The sequence below is a fragment of the Pelophylax lessonae genome (assembly GCF_965119305.1).
Source record: "Pelophylax lessonae genome assembly, chromosome: 9".
NCBI classification, from domain to species: Eukaryota; Metazoa; Chordata; class Amphibia; order Anura; family Ranidae; genus Pelophylax; species Pelophylax lessonae.
In genome coordinates, this window is record NC_138776.1 from 13,863,314 (window position 1) to 13,880,372 (window position 17,059).

Here is a 17,059-nt window from a genome sequence, read left to right on the forward strand (position 1 = left end):
CACTGACAGAGTTGGAGGCCAACACGAAAGAACGTATTGTGTTGTAGCGGTCACAGGAATAATTGGTCGCGCCATTTACAAAGTACACAGCACATAAACCTCCTATCGGGATTGTTACGGTCCTTTAACTGCTCTGCGATTTATAAATTTTTTATTTTTTGAAGACTAGGATCTGCATGAAAAGAAAGAAAATCTAATGAAAGTGACACATGCAGGTAAATAATAGAAGTACAACCCCTAAAATCATACCAAAGAAGCCCCTATTTATTTCTTCATGCTAGGGTTCTTTTAGCCTAAAACCAATATTTTAGTTCTGTATAGGTTTTGGTTGGTCAAATCCCACTCTGGCTTTTTACACCTCCAGGGGACACCTTCAGCAAGGTTTTATAGGATGTTCTCCTTTATGCCTGACAACATGGAGTCTTGTTTATCTCCATCACAATTTGATCCACAATGTCTAATAAAAGAAGGAATAGACTATTACCCTGTAATAACTACAAGAGGAGAACAAATTTGGGAAACTCAGACCAGAGTTCTCAAAACTTTCCAAACAAAAGTCCAGTTTAACATCCTTCATAATTTAGGGGGGGGGGGGGGGGTGTCCAGAGAAAGAAGAAAATGCTCCAGAAGATAATGTCAGTGGTAATAAGATAATGACATAGTGCCTATGGGCTCAGTGGGAAGAGAAATAGTGCCCCATTGTTGGTGTCAGTAGGAAGAATAATGCCCTATCGTTGGGGTCAGTGAGAGGAATACTGTCAGTGGGGGGAATAGTGCCCCATCATTGGTATCAGTTGGAGGAATAGTGCCCCATCATTGGTATCAGTGGGAGGAATAGTGCTCCATCATTGGTTTCAGTGGGAGGAATAGTGCTCCATCATTGGTGTCAGTGGGAGCAATAGTGCCCCTTTATTGGTGTCAGTGGGAGCAATAGTGCTCCATCATTGGTGTCAGTGGGAGCAATAGTGCTCCATCATTGGTGTCAGTGGGAGCAATAGTGCTCCATCATTGGTGTCAGTGGGAGCAATAGTGCTCCATCATTGGTGTCAGTGGGAGCAATAGTGCTCCATCATTGGTGTCAGTGGGAGCAATAGTGCCCCATCATTGGTGTCAGTGGGAGGAATAGTGCTCCATCATTGGTGTCAGTGGGAGGAATAGTGCCCCATCATTGGTGTCAGTGGGAGCAATAGTGCCCCATCATTGGTGTCAGTGGGAGCAATAGTGCCCCATCATTGGTGTCAGTGGGAGGAATTCTGCCCCATCATTGGTGTCAATGGGAGGAATTCTGCCCCATCATTGGTTTTAGTGGGAGGAATTCTGCCCCATCATTGGTATAAATCAGTATATAAAACAAATTCCAGGATTTATCCCACAATTTGGAGGTGCTATAACTTTCACGCAAACCAATCAATAATCACTTATTGTTTTTTTGATCAAACACGTAGCAGAAAATTTTTGGCCAAAGTTAATGCAGAAATTTGATTTTTATTTATATTTTTATGGTCAAGGAGTTTTGTCCGCGGGTCTGGATAAGCCCACTCTTGACTTGCCAGACCACATTCTCTTGGATCCACCAAAGGAGGCCCTGAACAGCTTTGATTCCTTGTCAATCGATCCCTAAGGAAAAAAAAAGCTTCTTATGAGCCGAGAAGGATGGCTCACGTCTACGATGAGAGTCCTTGCTCTTAGTAGCCTGCGGAAGAAAGGTACCCTTCCCCCCCCTACGAGACCTTTTATGATGTCATCCAGGGTAGCTCCAAACAGGCGATCTCCTTGAAAGGGAAGGTCAGTCAAGGCCTTCTTAGAAGCCTGGTTCACAGACCAGCATTTGAGCCAAAAAATACGCAGAAGGACCACTGCTGAAACAGAGCCTAGCGACTTTGGGAGCCGCATCCCAAAGAGGCATCACAAATAAACTGCAGCCCCTGGACCAACTGGTACACCAGTTCAGCAAAGTCAGGGGGGAGCTGCTCCCCCAACAGGTCACAGCGTAAAAAGCTTAACCCACTCGGTCAGAGTTTGCGACACCAGTGCAATGTTAAATACGGGCCTCGGTGCTGAACCAGCCAGGGTGTATATATTGTGGGTCACAGCCACCGCCTTCCTGTAAGTCGGGTCCTTAAAGGCCGGGGATTCTTCAACCAGAATCATGGTTTCTTTATTCAATCTGGAGACTGGAGTGTCCACCTTTTAAGAAGGGACTCCTCATAGGGGTACCGCAAAGCAAATTGCTTAGGGACCACAAGGGGGCGTTTTGGCCATTCCCACACTTAAGCGACAATTCTGACAAAATAGGCAGGAAAAGGAAACACCTTTTCTGCTCTGGATGGCTTGTGAGGTCCAAAGGGAACCAACGCCTCCATTGCAGCTTCAGCTGCGTCCTCCATTTTTTAAGGCCTCACGCACAGATACAATCAGTACATCCACCAGTGCCTTTTCGTGTGTTGTTGCAAAAGTGGAGGAATCATCCTCACTATCTGAGAACTTAGGACGCGTGGTCGCAGATCCAGCAGTGTCCCACGTCTGCGGCAGCGAAAACAGATTCAGGATCTGAGGAGACAGAGGCGCTTTTTGCTAGCCCGTCGTCCAAAAATCACCCCCACCCAGGACACAAAGAACTCCAGGACTGCCGTCAGTGCATCAATGAATGCTTGGGACCCGGAGAGCCGACAGATTTAGAGGGTATCAGGTGGGGAAATGTGCTCCAAAGACTCCATTAGTCAATAGGGGGATGCCACAGGTAAAGGTGTAAAAACACTGCTAAGGGACACCCTCACCACTCTGGCAGCACCACTCGGTCACCAGTAACAGAGCACCTAATTGATCCTCAGCAGAGAGGGACAGGACCCCACCAGACTCACCACCGAGCAGAAACAGGCACCTGCAGCCACCAGGATAATCTGCACTCCACATGCGGCGATCAGGAAGTGAAAAGATCCAGGAGTCAGCACAAGGGGAAGAGGAGGGGCTCCCACCACCAAAATCACCGCCTACAGAGCTCCACTGTCATGGTCGCTGCTATTTTTAATGGCAAACCACTGCAAAATGGCCACCGGACCACACAAACATGGTCGCAGTGCATAGAAGACACAGGGTACAGCAAAATTGCGGCCCCACAAGGCTCCCTGGGACCCAGGAGGGATCCCTAGGCCTCAGAAAACCAGAAAGGCAAAAAGGGGGGCCCCTGGCAGGAGCCCCCACCAGGTACAGCCCCCCTCCACAGCCGATCGCCCGTTTGCTGGCAGTATACCTCCCTGCCCCCATCGCCAGCACAGGGAGGGGCCCACATCCAACCCAAAACCCTCCAGGGGGAGAGGAGGGACAGTCACTTACCATAACAGGAACCAGGCGAGCACCGCTCCAGACAGAAGCTCCTCTCCATCGGAAATTGGGAGCTATCGGCCAGGACAAACGCTGCGACTCAGGCTGAGACCTGGTCGTACGCGACCTCACAAGGTGTTTAACTCACAGGCCAGTCCCTGTCAAGTAGGGCCAGGTCCAGGCTGACCTAGCGCAGAGCTGAGGTCTGCGTGCGCTCATTGGCCAGACTGGGTCGACCACTGGATCTAGATTATCCAGCCAGTCACCCAGTCCGGCAGTTGATTGTAGATCTCACAGGAAAAAACAAAAAAAGAGAAAAAATTCTATCTAAAAATAAAAAATTTGTCAGGACCAGAGATCCAACAGAAAGGAACTAGGTCCTTACTCCTGACTAGGCAGAAAAAAACTGAGTACCTATAGCAGAGAGAGGGAGTATACCCCCTGGGACTGCCCATAGCTGTAGCCAGACTTTTTTCTGCCTAGTGTGCTACTCCTGTAGGGAGCAGTATAACCCAATGGTAAGAAGATCAGGAGCTGTGTCCATCAATGAACGAAAGAGAAATAGCTTTTTTTTTTCATTTGTATCGCAAAAAATAAAAGCGCAGTGGTGATCAAATACCAAGAAAAGAAAGTTTGATTTGTGTGGAAAAAAAATATGATAGCTGTGTCCGTCAACGAACAAAAGAGAATTTTTTTTTCAAAATTTTCGGTCTTTTTTCGTTTGTATCGCAAAAGATAAAAAAGAGCAGTGGTGATCAAATACCAACAAAAAAAAAGTTCCATTTGTGTGGGAAAAAATATGATATACATTTTGTTTGGGTAAAGCGTGGCATGACCGCTCTTTTACCAGTTAAAATAACGCAGTGCTGAATAGCAAAAAAATGGCCTGGTCATAAAGGGTGTAAAATCTTCCAGAGCTGAAGTGGTTTAGGCATCGCCTATGGAAAATTTAGATTACCGAGATTTGTCACTATTTCACGAGCACAAACAATTTTAGGGCTTGATATATGTTGGGTGTACTCAGAGCAGTGGTTCACCACCTTTTTGAGACCATTGTTCAGTAAATTCTTTCAAAACATTCCACGCTTCAATAAAATGTATACTCACACAATGTATGGGAAGACAAAATACATATTAAAAAGGTTAGAGGACTCTAGATGGGGCTACGTGTCACTGTGGAGGGGGATGGAGATCCTGGAGTGGATTGGGGTACTCTGCAGCAGACTAGGTGACCCAGAGGGGAACGTTTCTGGAGGGGGTGAGGGGCAACTGTCAAGTGCTGGAGGCACTGTGGAGGTAGAGAGCTCTCTGGGGGCACTGAGGTCCACTGGGAAAAGGTCCGGGGGAACTATGACCCTGTTGGAGGTTGCGGGCACTGTGGAGGCCGAGTGCTGTTTGGGGGCACTGAGGCCTACTAAGAAAAGGTCAGGGTGCACTATATCACTGTTTGAGGTTGGCAGGAACGTGAAGGCTGAGTGCTCTCTGGGAGCACAGAGGGTCACTAGGATGTCAGAAGGTTAAGGGATCTGCAGCTGCAGATTGGACTAATCGGGTGGAGTAATGCAGGACTCCCACTAGTTCTTTTCTGCCATTGCTGCCTCCACAAGAAAATAACATGATTGTTGTGTTCTCCATACACATGAGTTAGTATCCATCAGTCTTTCTGAATAAGGATACAGCATATCGCCACTTCACAAAACAGAAACCTTCTCCTTCCATGCTATCTACGACATTGAAAAGCACTTTCTTTTGCTCTAGACCTCTAATAGGAAAGGGAAAAATCCTGGAAGTCACACATCTCTGCAAAACCCCATAAAAAGTGTATGACAGCCTCAGCTCAAGCTCCAACATGTTTCACTCTGCCCACGGAGCTTAGTTATGAGGAGTGGATGGAAACTGTGTTGGGGGCATGGCCTGGTTGGAGCCCGGGCTGAAGAAACCCAACCTTTTTTACGGGGTTTTGCAGAGATGTGCGACTTCCCATTTCTATTAGAGGTCTAGAGCTGGGACGAGGGCTGTCCTCGTCTACACTCCAAGCCGTTGCTACACGGAACCTGTCAATTTAGTTTGAAACTGAATATTGTTTTAACAAAACTGTTTAACCACTTGCCGACTGCCGTCAGTAGATTTACTGAGGCAGTCAGCCCCTCACAGGCAAAGCGACGTAGGTCTACGTCGCTAGCCTGTGAGGCTCTGGGTAGCGAGCGCGCCGCCGAATGCGCGCTCCCGCTCGGTCACGGACCCTCCCGCGCATGTGCCCGGCGGACCCGGACTCGCTATCATCCGTGACACCGGGAGAAAGGCAGGCGGCTAAATTAAAACAAAGCCGCCTGTCATTCTCCCCTGTGTAAAAATGGTGATCATACGGTTCTACTATGTAGGACCGTTGATCACTGTTCTTACACAACTAGCCACAGCCAATCACAGTAAGAATAAAGCCCCTAGGGACACACTTAACCCCTGCCTCTCAAAAAAAGTTAACCCCTTCACTGCCAGTGTAATTTTTACAGTAACAGTGCATATGTATAGCACTGATTACTGCAGTAATGTCACTGGTAACCCCAAAAGTGTAAAAAATGTCAGTCAAGGGTCCGATCTGTCCGCCACAATACCACAGTCCCGCAACAAAAAAAATTGCAGATCACCGCCATTTTGCGTTAAAAAAAAAAAACGACAAAAATGACAAAAATCTTTCCCTTAGTTAGTAAACGCAATAACTTTTGCGCAAACCAATCAAAATACGCTTTTTGCGATTTTTTTTTACCAAAAATATGTAGCAAAAAACAAATTGGCCTAAAATGTTAAAAAAATTGTGATTTTTACATTTTTTTGGGGGGGAATTTCATATAAAAAAAATGTGAAAATATTGTTATTTTTGCAAAATTTACGCTCTTTTTTTGTTTATAGCGCATGATCAAAAAATAAAAACAGGTGATCAAATAGCACCAAAAGAAAGCTCTGTTTGTGGGAAAAAAAGGACGTCAAATTAGTTCAGGTACAGCGTCGCACGACCGCGCAATTGTCCGTTAAAATCACGCAGTGCCGAATCGCAAAATAGGCCCTGGTCAGGAAGGGGGTAAAATCTTTCGGGGCCTAAGTGGTTAAAGCTTGAGGAGCAACTATGTGATAGCTTGGTTTGTGGGAGAATCCTGGAGAAAAATTAAATAAATTCACAGGGTTCATCAGACTTTCAATTTCTCTCTTAAGTCTTCCTCACTTAAATGGCTGGTCTCCTACCAAAATATAAAGTGCCAAGTCCAAGCCTGGTCCATCTCACATAGTCTTATCCCTACATTAAGCAAAACAGTTTGTGTTTCTCATCTAGAAAGAGGTCCATTTCATAATGCCATACTTGGGATAAAATCTGGTAAACCATACCAAAAAGATAGGAGCATCACCATTCACCAGGTAAGAAAAAAGCCATGCTGGTAAAACTGCTCTCCCACAGACCCCTGCTATTTGAAGAATATATATCAGCTTTTGCTAATATAATACTAAACCTAGGTTGCATCAAATTATATCAAAACCTGGTTGAAATACCTTACAAGGGTAACTTACAATTGACCAATTCAGGGTCGTCTTGGCCATTCTTCGATATACCGCATGGTGCAATATAGGTAAAAGGCTGGGCACCCTGGTTGAATCGGATGTGCTCTAACCGTCACGTAAAGTGTTACTAAACCCAAAACAGTAAAATCAGTTTGTATATGCAGTAAAGCATGCTGGTTATACTCACTGTGGAACCTAAGGGGTTAATCCTCTGCATTGTCTAAAAAGGCTGTTTGATCCTGTCTTCTCTGATCTTCCCCCTCCTTCCACTGACTCCAGCACAGGACCGGATAAGACAGAGCCTTTGGAGTCAGGCTGCACATGCTCAGTTTGATGTGTATTGCTAGAGTTGTTTGTTTTTTTCTTGGGAGAGTGCATGTGATCAGCACAAGGCCAATCAGCACTGTCCAGATAGAGGGTCAGGGGTCCTGGATCCTGATAGGACAGCCAGTGCAGTATGAAAACTCCTCCTACAAGCTTTAACCAGACACTGATAGAAGTCACAAGGCTGCTATATACTGCTGATGAGAAAAAGGTATTTAACAGTTTATATTTACTAAAATAATTGCATTTCCGTGTTCTGTAGGGCAGTGGTCCTCAACTCCGGTCCCCAGGGCCCACTAACAGGCCAGATTTTGAGTATTACCTTGGGGAGATGCAGACTAGAGTACTGCAATCACTGAGCAGCAAATTATATCACCTGGGATGTATTTCAGTTATCTTGCAAACCTGGCCTGTTGGTGGGCCCTGAGGACCAGGGTTGAGGACCACTGCTGTAGGGGACCAGATATAGTGAATGCCGGATCCTGGGTTTAGTAACACTTTAACTACGGGAATCAGTGGATTTGGGCTTTAAAACTGCCCATACAATGTTCGCTTTTTTTTTTTTTTTTTTACAAATGAGGTAGATTTAAGGAAAGCCCCCTGCCAGGACATTGTATTGGGACAGCAAAATTGGAAAATTTTCCAACATGTCCCTTCGACAGTATTTGAGGATAAATTCAGCTTCTGCCAAGTGAGGAAGCCCACGCACCGATTGAAATTATCCCAAGCCCTGCCGGACTGTTAATGGGTGTAGGTTAAGATGTGGATCTCATCAAGGTTGAAAGGTTCAGGTTAATCAATTTAATTGGTATAGCTGGTATTTGGGTTGCTGTTTTTTTTTTTCTTAGGTTTACTATTCAATAAAAGTTTTAGAACTTGGACTCACTCTTCCTGGACTCATACCGTCATATTGCATCGCAATGAATCTCCATGTCCAAAGCCTGTAATATTTATTTACCTAACATATGTGAAACATAAGGCCCAAATCTGGCCCACCAGGCCTGGTCATGTGGCCCTTGCACCCAGTTTTGCAGCCGGAAAGTGGCGGAACTCCATTCTGCCATCTCCGGCTCTCACTTGTAAAAAAACAGAAGCCATCTAAGAGAGAATGATCTTCTTAGAAGGCGAGGCAGAGCCACCTACACAGGGAGGCACTAGAGCAGGGGGGGGGGGGGGGAGTGTTTTACAATCCTAAACCTTGCACACAGTACACCCCTGTGAATCCGTATGTAACGCACCCCTGAACCCTGCACTCTGCACGTAACGCACCCCTGAACAATGCACGTAGCACACCCCTGAACCCTGCACGTAACGCACCCCTGAACCCTGCACCTTCTAGATTGTAAGCTCTAACGAGCAGGGCCCTCTAGTTCCTCCTGTTTTAAATTGTATTGTAACTGTATTGTCTTCCCTCACATTGTAAAGCGCTGCGCAAACTGTTGGCGCTATATAAATCCTGTATAATAATAAATCCTGTATAATAACGCACCCCTGAACCTTGCACATAGCGCACCCCCTGAACTCTGCACATAGCGCACCCCCTGAACCCTGCACATAGCGCACCCCCCCGAACTCTGCACATAGCGCACCCCCCTGAACTCTGCACATAGCGCACCCCCCTGAACTCTGCACATAGCGCACCCCCCTGAACTCTGCACATAGCGCACCCCCTGAACTCTGCACATAGCGCACCCCCCGAACTCTGCACATAGCGCACCCCCTGAACCCTGCACATAGCGCACCCCCTGAACCCTGCACATAGCGCACCCCCTGAACTCTGCACATAGCGCACCCCCTGAACTCTGCACATAGCGCACCCCCTGAACTCTGCACATAGCGCACCCCCCTGAACTCTACACATAGCGCACCCCCCTGAACTCTGCACATAGCGCACCCCCCTGAACTCTGCACATAGCGCACCCCCCGAACTCTGCACATAGCGCACCCCCCGAACTCTGCACATAGCGCACCCCCCGAACCCTGCACATAGCGCACCCCCTGAACCCTGCACATAGCGCACCCCCCCGAACCCTGCACATAGCGCACCCCCCCGAACCCTGCACATAGCGCACCCCCTGAACTCTGCACATAGCGCACCCCACGAACTCTGCACATAGCGCACCCCACGAACTCTGCACATAGCGCACCCCACGAACTCTGCACATAGCGCACCCCACGAACTCTGCAGATAGCGCACCCCACGAACTCTGCACATAGCGCACCCCCCGAACCCTGCACATAGCGCACCCCCCGAACTCTGCACATAGCGCACCCCCCGAACTCTGCACATAGCGCACCCCCCGAACTCTGCACATTGCGCACCCCCTGAACTCTGCACATAGCGCACCCCCCGAACTCTGCACATAGCGCACCCTAGATAGAACCGACCCTTTGAGGTAACCATACTGCTGATGCAGCCTGCAATAAAAGTGCTGAAGCAATCAATATAGTGTAGCACTACCTAATTATTACTTACACAGCTCTAGGTAAATGAGTCATTAATGTCCCATGGATTAAAGAAACATAGTCCAACATTCCATAGGGTCTCAAAACATACTAGTGCATTATAACAACTCTGCAGGGGGGCCCAGCTAATTTTTGTTTCAGTGGCGGTTTACTGATGCCACCAAAGGAACCATGCACTCCACCTCGTGATCACTCCAATATGCTCACCTCCACTTCTGAACTCTGATAACACATGGGGTCAGACCGTGCTTTTTACCCCCCCCCCCCCCCCTTGGGTTGATCCTCAAGCCCAGGCTCATCCTCTTAGATCTTCTTCATGCACTTTCAAATGCAGCTCAAGTATGGTATAACATGCATCAAATAGAAAGGGACTGCTAATGCTCACTGTATTTATTTAACCAGTTCTGGACCGGAGGGCTTTACCCCCTTAATGACCAGGCCATTTTTTGCAATTCGGAGCTGCGTTATTTTAACAGACAATTGCGCGGTCGTGCGACGCTGTACCCAAATAGAATTTATGTCCTTTTTTCCCCACAAATATAGCTTTCTTTTGGTGGTATTTGATCACCTCTGCGATTTTTTTTTTTTTTATATTTTTCACATTCTGCTATATAATATTCCCAATAATAAAAATGTAAAAATCAAAATGTTTTTACCATTTTAGGCCAATTTGTATTCTGCTACATATTTTTGGTTAAAAAAATCCCAATAAGCGTATTTTGATTGATTTGCGCAAATGTTATCGCGTCTACAAACTAGGAGAAAGATTTGTGCCATTTTTATTTATTTTTTACTAGTAATGGCGGCGATCAGCGATTTTTAGCGGGACTGTGACATTGCAGCGGACAGATCGGACCCTTGACTGACATTTTTGGGGGGGACCGGTGACTACTACAGTAATCAGTGCTAAAAATATGCACTGTCACTGTAATAATGACACTGGCAAGGAAGGGATTAACCCAGGAACGGTCAAAGGGTTAAATGTATGCCTAGGGGGTGTTTTCTAACTGTGAGGGTAATGGGCTTGTGGAACTAACACAGAGACCCGTATTCCTAAATAGGAGGAACACAGGAGGTCTGTATTGTTTCCAGAGAGAAGAACGGTCTGCTGTGTTTACAACAGCAGAGCGCCGTTCTGTCTCCACGGGGAGCGATCGCGGGTGCCCGGTGGCAATTGCGACCGCCAGCCCCCTGAATCCGCTTCCCCGCTGCCTAATGGGGGCGCACTCGCTCCCCAAGGATCGCTCCCGTAGATCGTCATACAGTATATATGTGGCGGGCAGTTGATAAAAAATGAAAAGCACTCACAGGGGGTTAAAACGCAAGATCACCTTCAATACAACAATCTCTTGAAAAAATCCCAGCATGTACCGGTCTCTGATCACCCAGCCATTCTGAGATAGCAGCGTAATGACGTCATCGGCATGTGGCTCTGCTCTCTAAACACGTTACGTCCTGTGGGCAGGACTTCATCAGGAAGACAGTGTTATATATATTGTTTGTACACATTTGGTATGATTTTTAGGTTAATTTTGAAGCCCATGTGAACAAAGCCTTAGTATGAAAGTCCAATACTGCTGGCAAGTATAAAGGAGCTCTGTGTATATCAGACAAATTGTCACATTGTTGTCCATCTGGCTAAATTCTACATTGTATGTCCCTCCTGTGGGAACCATACTGCAAAATGGCTGCAATCCTGGGTCCCCTTTACCACTTGCAAATTGGGCTGTTCCTGATCACATGCAGGAGAACTATACGGGCAGCAGCTCCACTGAAAGCAATAGGAGGCTGACCACTCCCACAGCAATTTGCTGCTACTCACATGGCATAACGTGATTACCTGTAACGATTGGCCCTGGATGCATTCTGTGATCATCCCGTGATCTGTCATCGCAAGTAACCGCTCCATTAGCTGCGGGAGCCACCTGCCCCCCCCCCCACCCCCCCTTCCCAATTGCTTTAATGTAATGTGTCCCCACAACCACTCAAAATGAACTTGTGCATATAACTAGCACCAGATCCACAACTGTACATGGTGCATTATCTGGAAGATTAGTGAGTTAACCTGTTGGCTACAAGTGACAAAAATTCTGCTCACCCACAGAAAGCGAACTGAAAAATTGCAATGGAAAATTTATGGGACCTTGCTGTAAATTTGTGAAAGTTTGTTTTTTCTGGTTTGTCCCAGATGAGAACTGCCAATGTGCTTAGTATGCAAATTAGTAGTAATATGCTGACCAGAACAATTAGTGCCAATGAAATCTGGTTCTCTGAGAAGATGAAGAAAGGAAAGTCATGCCAGCTCAGGCAATCCAGCAAAATGGTCGCTTCTTATGCTGGGGAGAATATTCTTGCTATATGCACAGCATCATCGACATCAGTGGTCTCCAAACTGCGGCCCGGGGGCTGGATGCAGCCCTCTGCTTGCTTTTATCTGGCCCTTGGGACATTACTCCTCCCACTGTCACCAATAGTGGGGCATAGTTCCTGCCACTCTATTCCTCCAACTGACACCAAGGATGTGGCACTTTTCCTCCTACTGACACCAACTATGGTGCACTATTCCCCCCCACTGACAGCAACGACGGGGCACTATTTTCCCCCACTGACACCAATGGGGCACTATTCCCCCCCACTGACACCAGCAATGGGGCACTATTCCCCCCACTGACACCAGCAATGGGGCACTATTCCCCCCACTGACACCAACTATGGGGCACTATTCCCCCCCACTGACAGCAACGACGGGGCACTATTACCTTCACTGACACCAATGATGGGGCACTATTCCCCCCCTACTGACACCAATAATGTGACACTATTCTCCCACTGACACCAACGTCCCCCCCACTGACACCGAAGATGGGGCACCATTCCTTCCATTGACACAGACGATGGGACCCTACCCTTCCCACTGACACCAATGATGGGACACTAATTCACCCCCCCACTGACACCAATGACGAGACACTATTCCCCCCACTGACACCAATGATAGGACACTATTCCCCCAACTGACACCAGGATGGGGCATGATTACACCCAATGACATCATCTATGGGGCACGATTACTCCCACTAATATGGGGCACGATTACTCCCACTAAACAAGGAGCCAAGGGATGCTTGGCTTCATCTCTTAGCACACATCTGACCTGTCTGCACTTAGATAGAGGACTGTCATGCATCTAAGATGCACGTAGATCGTGTATGGCTTATGTATGAAAATAGTGCCAACAAAGAAAATTTCCATAGCAACAAAGCAGAATCCTTTCTTACATTTCACCTCAGTACTAAAGCAAACAATGCTTTGAGCTATAGGAAATTTTCATAAAATATGTTTTTTCGGTTCACTCAAAAGTGATTGCATCTCTTACAATTTACTCCAACAAGCAAGATGTCCCCAGCCACAATCCCTATCTGCTCTTGTCCACATGGAAATTTGGGGGCTTCTGCTCCCCTATGTTCCAGAAACAGTGAGAGAACAGACCCATCATAATGGCTGCAGTAGGCATGTACATCTCCTCTGCTCTGCACATGCTCAGTTTCACTCTATTTTCAGCACTGTGCCTAAAATCAGAGCCACTAGACGCCGATCTGTTGACAGCTTTAAAGTGGTTCTAAAGGCAGAAGGTTTTATTTTTTATTGAATACATTCTATGTATTAAGATATAAAGCCTTCTGTGCAGCGATGTTGCACAAGAGCCACGGAGTCCGGGGACTTTCCCTCCTGATTGGCTGAGACACAGCTGTCAAAGTCAGTGAACCAAAAAAGGAGAGAGAGGGGATGGGGCCAAGCTGCAGCTCTGTGCCTGAATGCACACACAGAGCAGCGATTTGGCTCGGGTGCCCCCATAGTGAGCTGCTTGCTGTGGGGGCAATCAGCAGGGACCAGGAGTGCCGGCGAGGCACCCAAGAAGAGGATCGGGGATGCTCTGTGCAAAACCACTGCAGAGAGCAGGTAAGTGTGACATGTCTATTTTTTACGCAAAAAATAAGACTTTAGTATCACTTTAAGATTTACTGTTGCTGAGAGAGGAAGAAAGCAACAGGAATGAGAAAGACTGCGCAGAGGGAACACCAATTAGGGAGGGATAAAAGAAAAGCAGGAGAGGACAGGATAAACTCTACTGCCAGGTAGAAACAAACTAATTAAACTACAAGGAAAGAGTCTCTATCTCCCTGATTTTCTCTTTCTCCCTCATGGTCAGCCTGTGAACTTCAGCACTGAAAGCTCCTGTCAGCCTTCCTCTCTAGCTAAGCCACAACATTCAATCAAGGCTGGAAATTTACAAGGATAGAGTCTCTATCTCCCTGATGTTCTCTTCTTTCTCCCTCATGGTCAGCCTGTGAACTTCAGCACTGAAAGCTCCTGTCAGCCTTCCTCTCTAGCTAAGCCACAACATTCAATTAAGCCTGGAAATGTACATATTTTATTTACAGAAAGGGACATATGGTTTTATGAGGCCAGACAAAGGGGGAGAGTTTCCAAAAAGGAAGTGACTGCTCTGGGCTTCAACAAAATGGTGACCACCAGCAAGGTATCACCCTGGTAGTTATTTTTAGAGCTGGCTCTCTTGTAAAAGCAATCCTAGTGGCTAACTAGCTGCTAGATTGATTTTACAAGCAACGGGAGTGGACGTCCCCCACCTGCCGCTGCCTTCGGAAGCTTGCTCCGGCTCTCCTGTGCCACTGGGAGATCAGCCGCCGTGTCCCCTGCCTAGCCGAACATCCGAACAAAGCCGGGATCGGCTTTAAATGGCATTTCGCTATGGCAACCCGGAAGCAATGACCCGATATCACTTCTGGTTAACCCGGATGTCAACGGCCACATTTTTAAGAAAATCGAAAGGTTTCAAAAACACAGATCTTGAGGTTTTGAATGATTTAAGGGCAGAGGAGGGATTTGGGGGTCTTACAAACACCATATCTCTCCAAAGGAGTACCCATCACTGCCTTTTGCTGCCACTAGGATGTTTACATTCCTTGTGACAGAAATAAAAGTAATACATTTTTTTTTTTAAAGCAAGAGTGTAAAAATAAAACATAATAATTAAATAAAAAAAAAAATGTAGGTGCCCCCGTCCCCCTGTGCTGGCGCGCAACGGGGAACGCATGCAGTGGTCCCGCACGCAAACAGCCATCATCCCAGAAATGTGAGGTATCACCATGGATAGTGATGGGCTCGAGCGCGCTCGGACTGAACCCGCCAGGGAGGCACCACTGCACACTGCCAGTCATAGGTAGTGAGGCCTTTCCTGGCCGGCAGCTGCACATATACACGCTGCTTATGAAGGGCTGTGTGCAGGGTCGGCATCCTGGCAGGTTCGATCTGAACACGCCTGAGCCCATCGCCAACTGTGATCAGATCATGGGCAGTAATTCTAGCACTAGACCTCCTCTGTAAATCTAAAGTGGTAACCTGTAAAGGCCTATGGATAGTACGGATGGAAATTTACGTTGTGTGTCGCCGTTGCACGGGCGTACGCAATTTTAAAGCGTGATATGTTTGGTATCTATTTACTCGCGCATCCTCTTCTACAAAAAAAATTGAGTTCTTGATTGTCGGGATTTTTTTTTTTAATTTAAATTCCAAAAAGTGAATTTTTCCCCAAAAACGTGTTTGAAAAACTGCTGTGCAGATACCATTTGACATAGAAACAATTGCAAAACCCACCATTTTATTCTCTAGGGCAGGGATTCCCAAACTACGGTCCTGCAGCTGTTGCAGAACTACAAATCCCATGAGGCATTGTAAATCTCTGACATTCACATACATGGCTAGGCATGATGCGAATTGTAGTTCCTGAACAACTGGAGGGCTGTAATTTGGGAATCCCTGCTCTAGGGCCTCTAAATTAAAATAAAAAAGTGTGTGTGTGTGTTTGGAATTTTCTAGCAAAGAATACTGATTGTTCCATGTAAACAAAAAGTGCCAGAAAAAAGCCCAGAGGTCTAGTGGTTAAAGAACAACTGGTAAATTGTTATGGGTTAAGTTCCGCTTAACAAACAGGAATTTTTTAAATTTTATAACATCTTAAATAAATTCAAGTTATTCTTCTGAACCAACAGTCCTCCTAAAAGTGGAACTAAACCCATTGATTTAACGGTTTCAAAAACAGTTACATTCCTGGCATTCCGGGATTGCTAACTGTCACGTTTGCTTGTGCTCTCAACCAAAGTGTCAAGTGCATTGGAGTACTGTATATATTTTCTATATTTATCTGCTTGTTGTTTAGGACACCTGCGGGTTCCGGCTCCTTAACAACCACCTGCTAAGGATGTCAATCACAGGATGTGTGCTGGAGCTACCTCCCATCACCTTTTTATCTCTTGGTGTCAGGAAACCTTGTCAGAAAGGACTCATGCAGATAGCAGAGGAAGGAGGCAGCAGCCAGAAATGACACTTAGTGCTCTGGACTGAGACAAGTACACACTATAGCAATATATGTTTTTTTTAGATTTCATGTCTGAGGTTTACAAGGGAACTATTGCCAAAAATCTGTTGTTGGGGGTATTTTGAATTCTTCAGTATGTCTCTTCTGCAACAAAGGAAGCTTATTTGTCTGTCGGCATTACTCTCTACAAGGTAGACTGAGCTGTGCATTAGTAGTTCACTGCCAGCAAAGAAGGCTCCCTACCGACAAAGCACAGTAGCACTATGGGAGGGATTCCCCCCATCAACACTGACTGTATTATTGGGGGAATTGTGTGATTTTCTTTCCTTTCCACCAGTGTTGGAAGGAAAGAAAACTGCATAATCTTTGGGCTGCTTTACATCATTGTGATGCATCCAATCAAGATGGGCAAAGAGCTTGTAGCAGGAAGACAACTGGGAAAAACGTTAGTGGCCAGCAACATCACAGCAAGAGAGAGGAGGCGAAGAAAGTTCCACTTAAAGTAGAACTATGTGATAGAGAAAAATCCAACCTGTATTCAAGTATCAATAGAAGATAGATTTTTTTTTTACCTTCAATTCCCCATAAACCTGTTCCCGCCAGCCGTACGCACATACGGGGCCCCACTGCGGGTGCGCTTGAATACCAAAAGACCGTCATATATGCGGCCCAAATGTAAGCAATTCTGTGCTGAGAGTGCACGCGCCCAGCAGTTACTGGCAGGAACTGGAAAGCTTCCAATACTTATTTGCGATCTGGAGCTTTCTGATCATATGACCGCTGACTGTCAATCACAGCGGAATCTTGGGAGGTGGTTGGCGGGAAGGGGTTAAACTGCGCAATGAAATTTATTTAAGGCATTCGATCCCTGCTTTCTTCAGGAGACTAGGCTTAAGCACCATTTCATAAATAGCTTTTTGTCCGTCTTTGTCAGCTGGGCTTTCGGAAACTACAGAGCGATGTAGTGACATCACAGAGCCCCGCCCAGAACACCAGCTCCAA

At 46.5% G+C, this 17,059-nt stretch overlaps 1 protein-coding gene across 1 annotated transcript in view; it reads right to left on the reverse strand.

The window, feature by feature from the left end:
* Positions 1-17,059, reverse strand: part of LOC309564615 (uncharacterized protein) — a 46,378-nt gene that overhangs the window by 4,853 nt on the left and 24,466 nt on the right.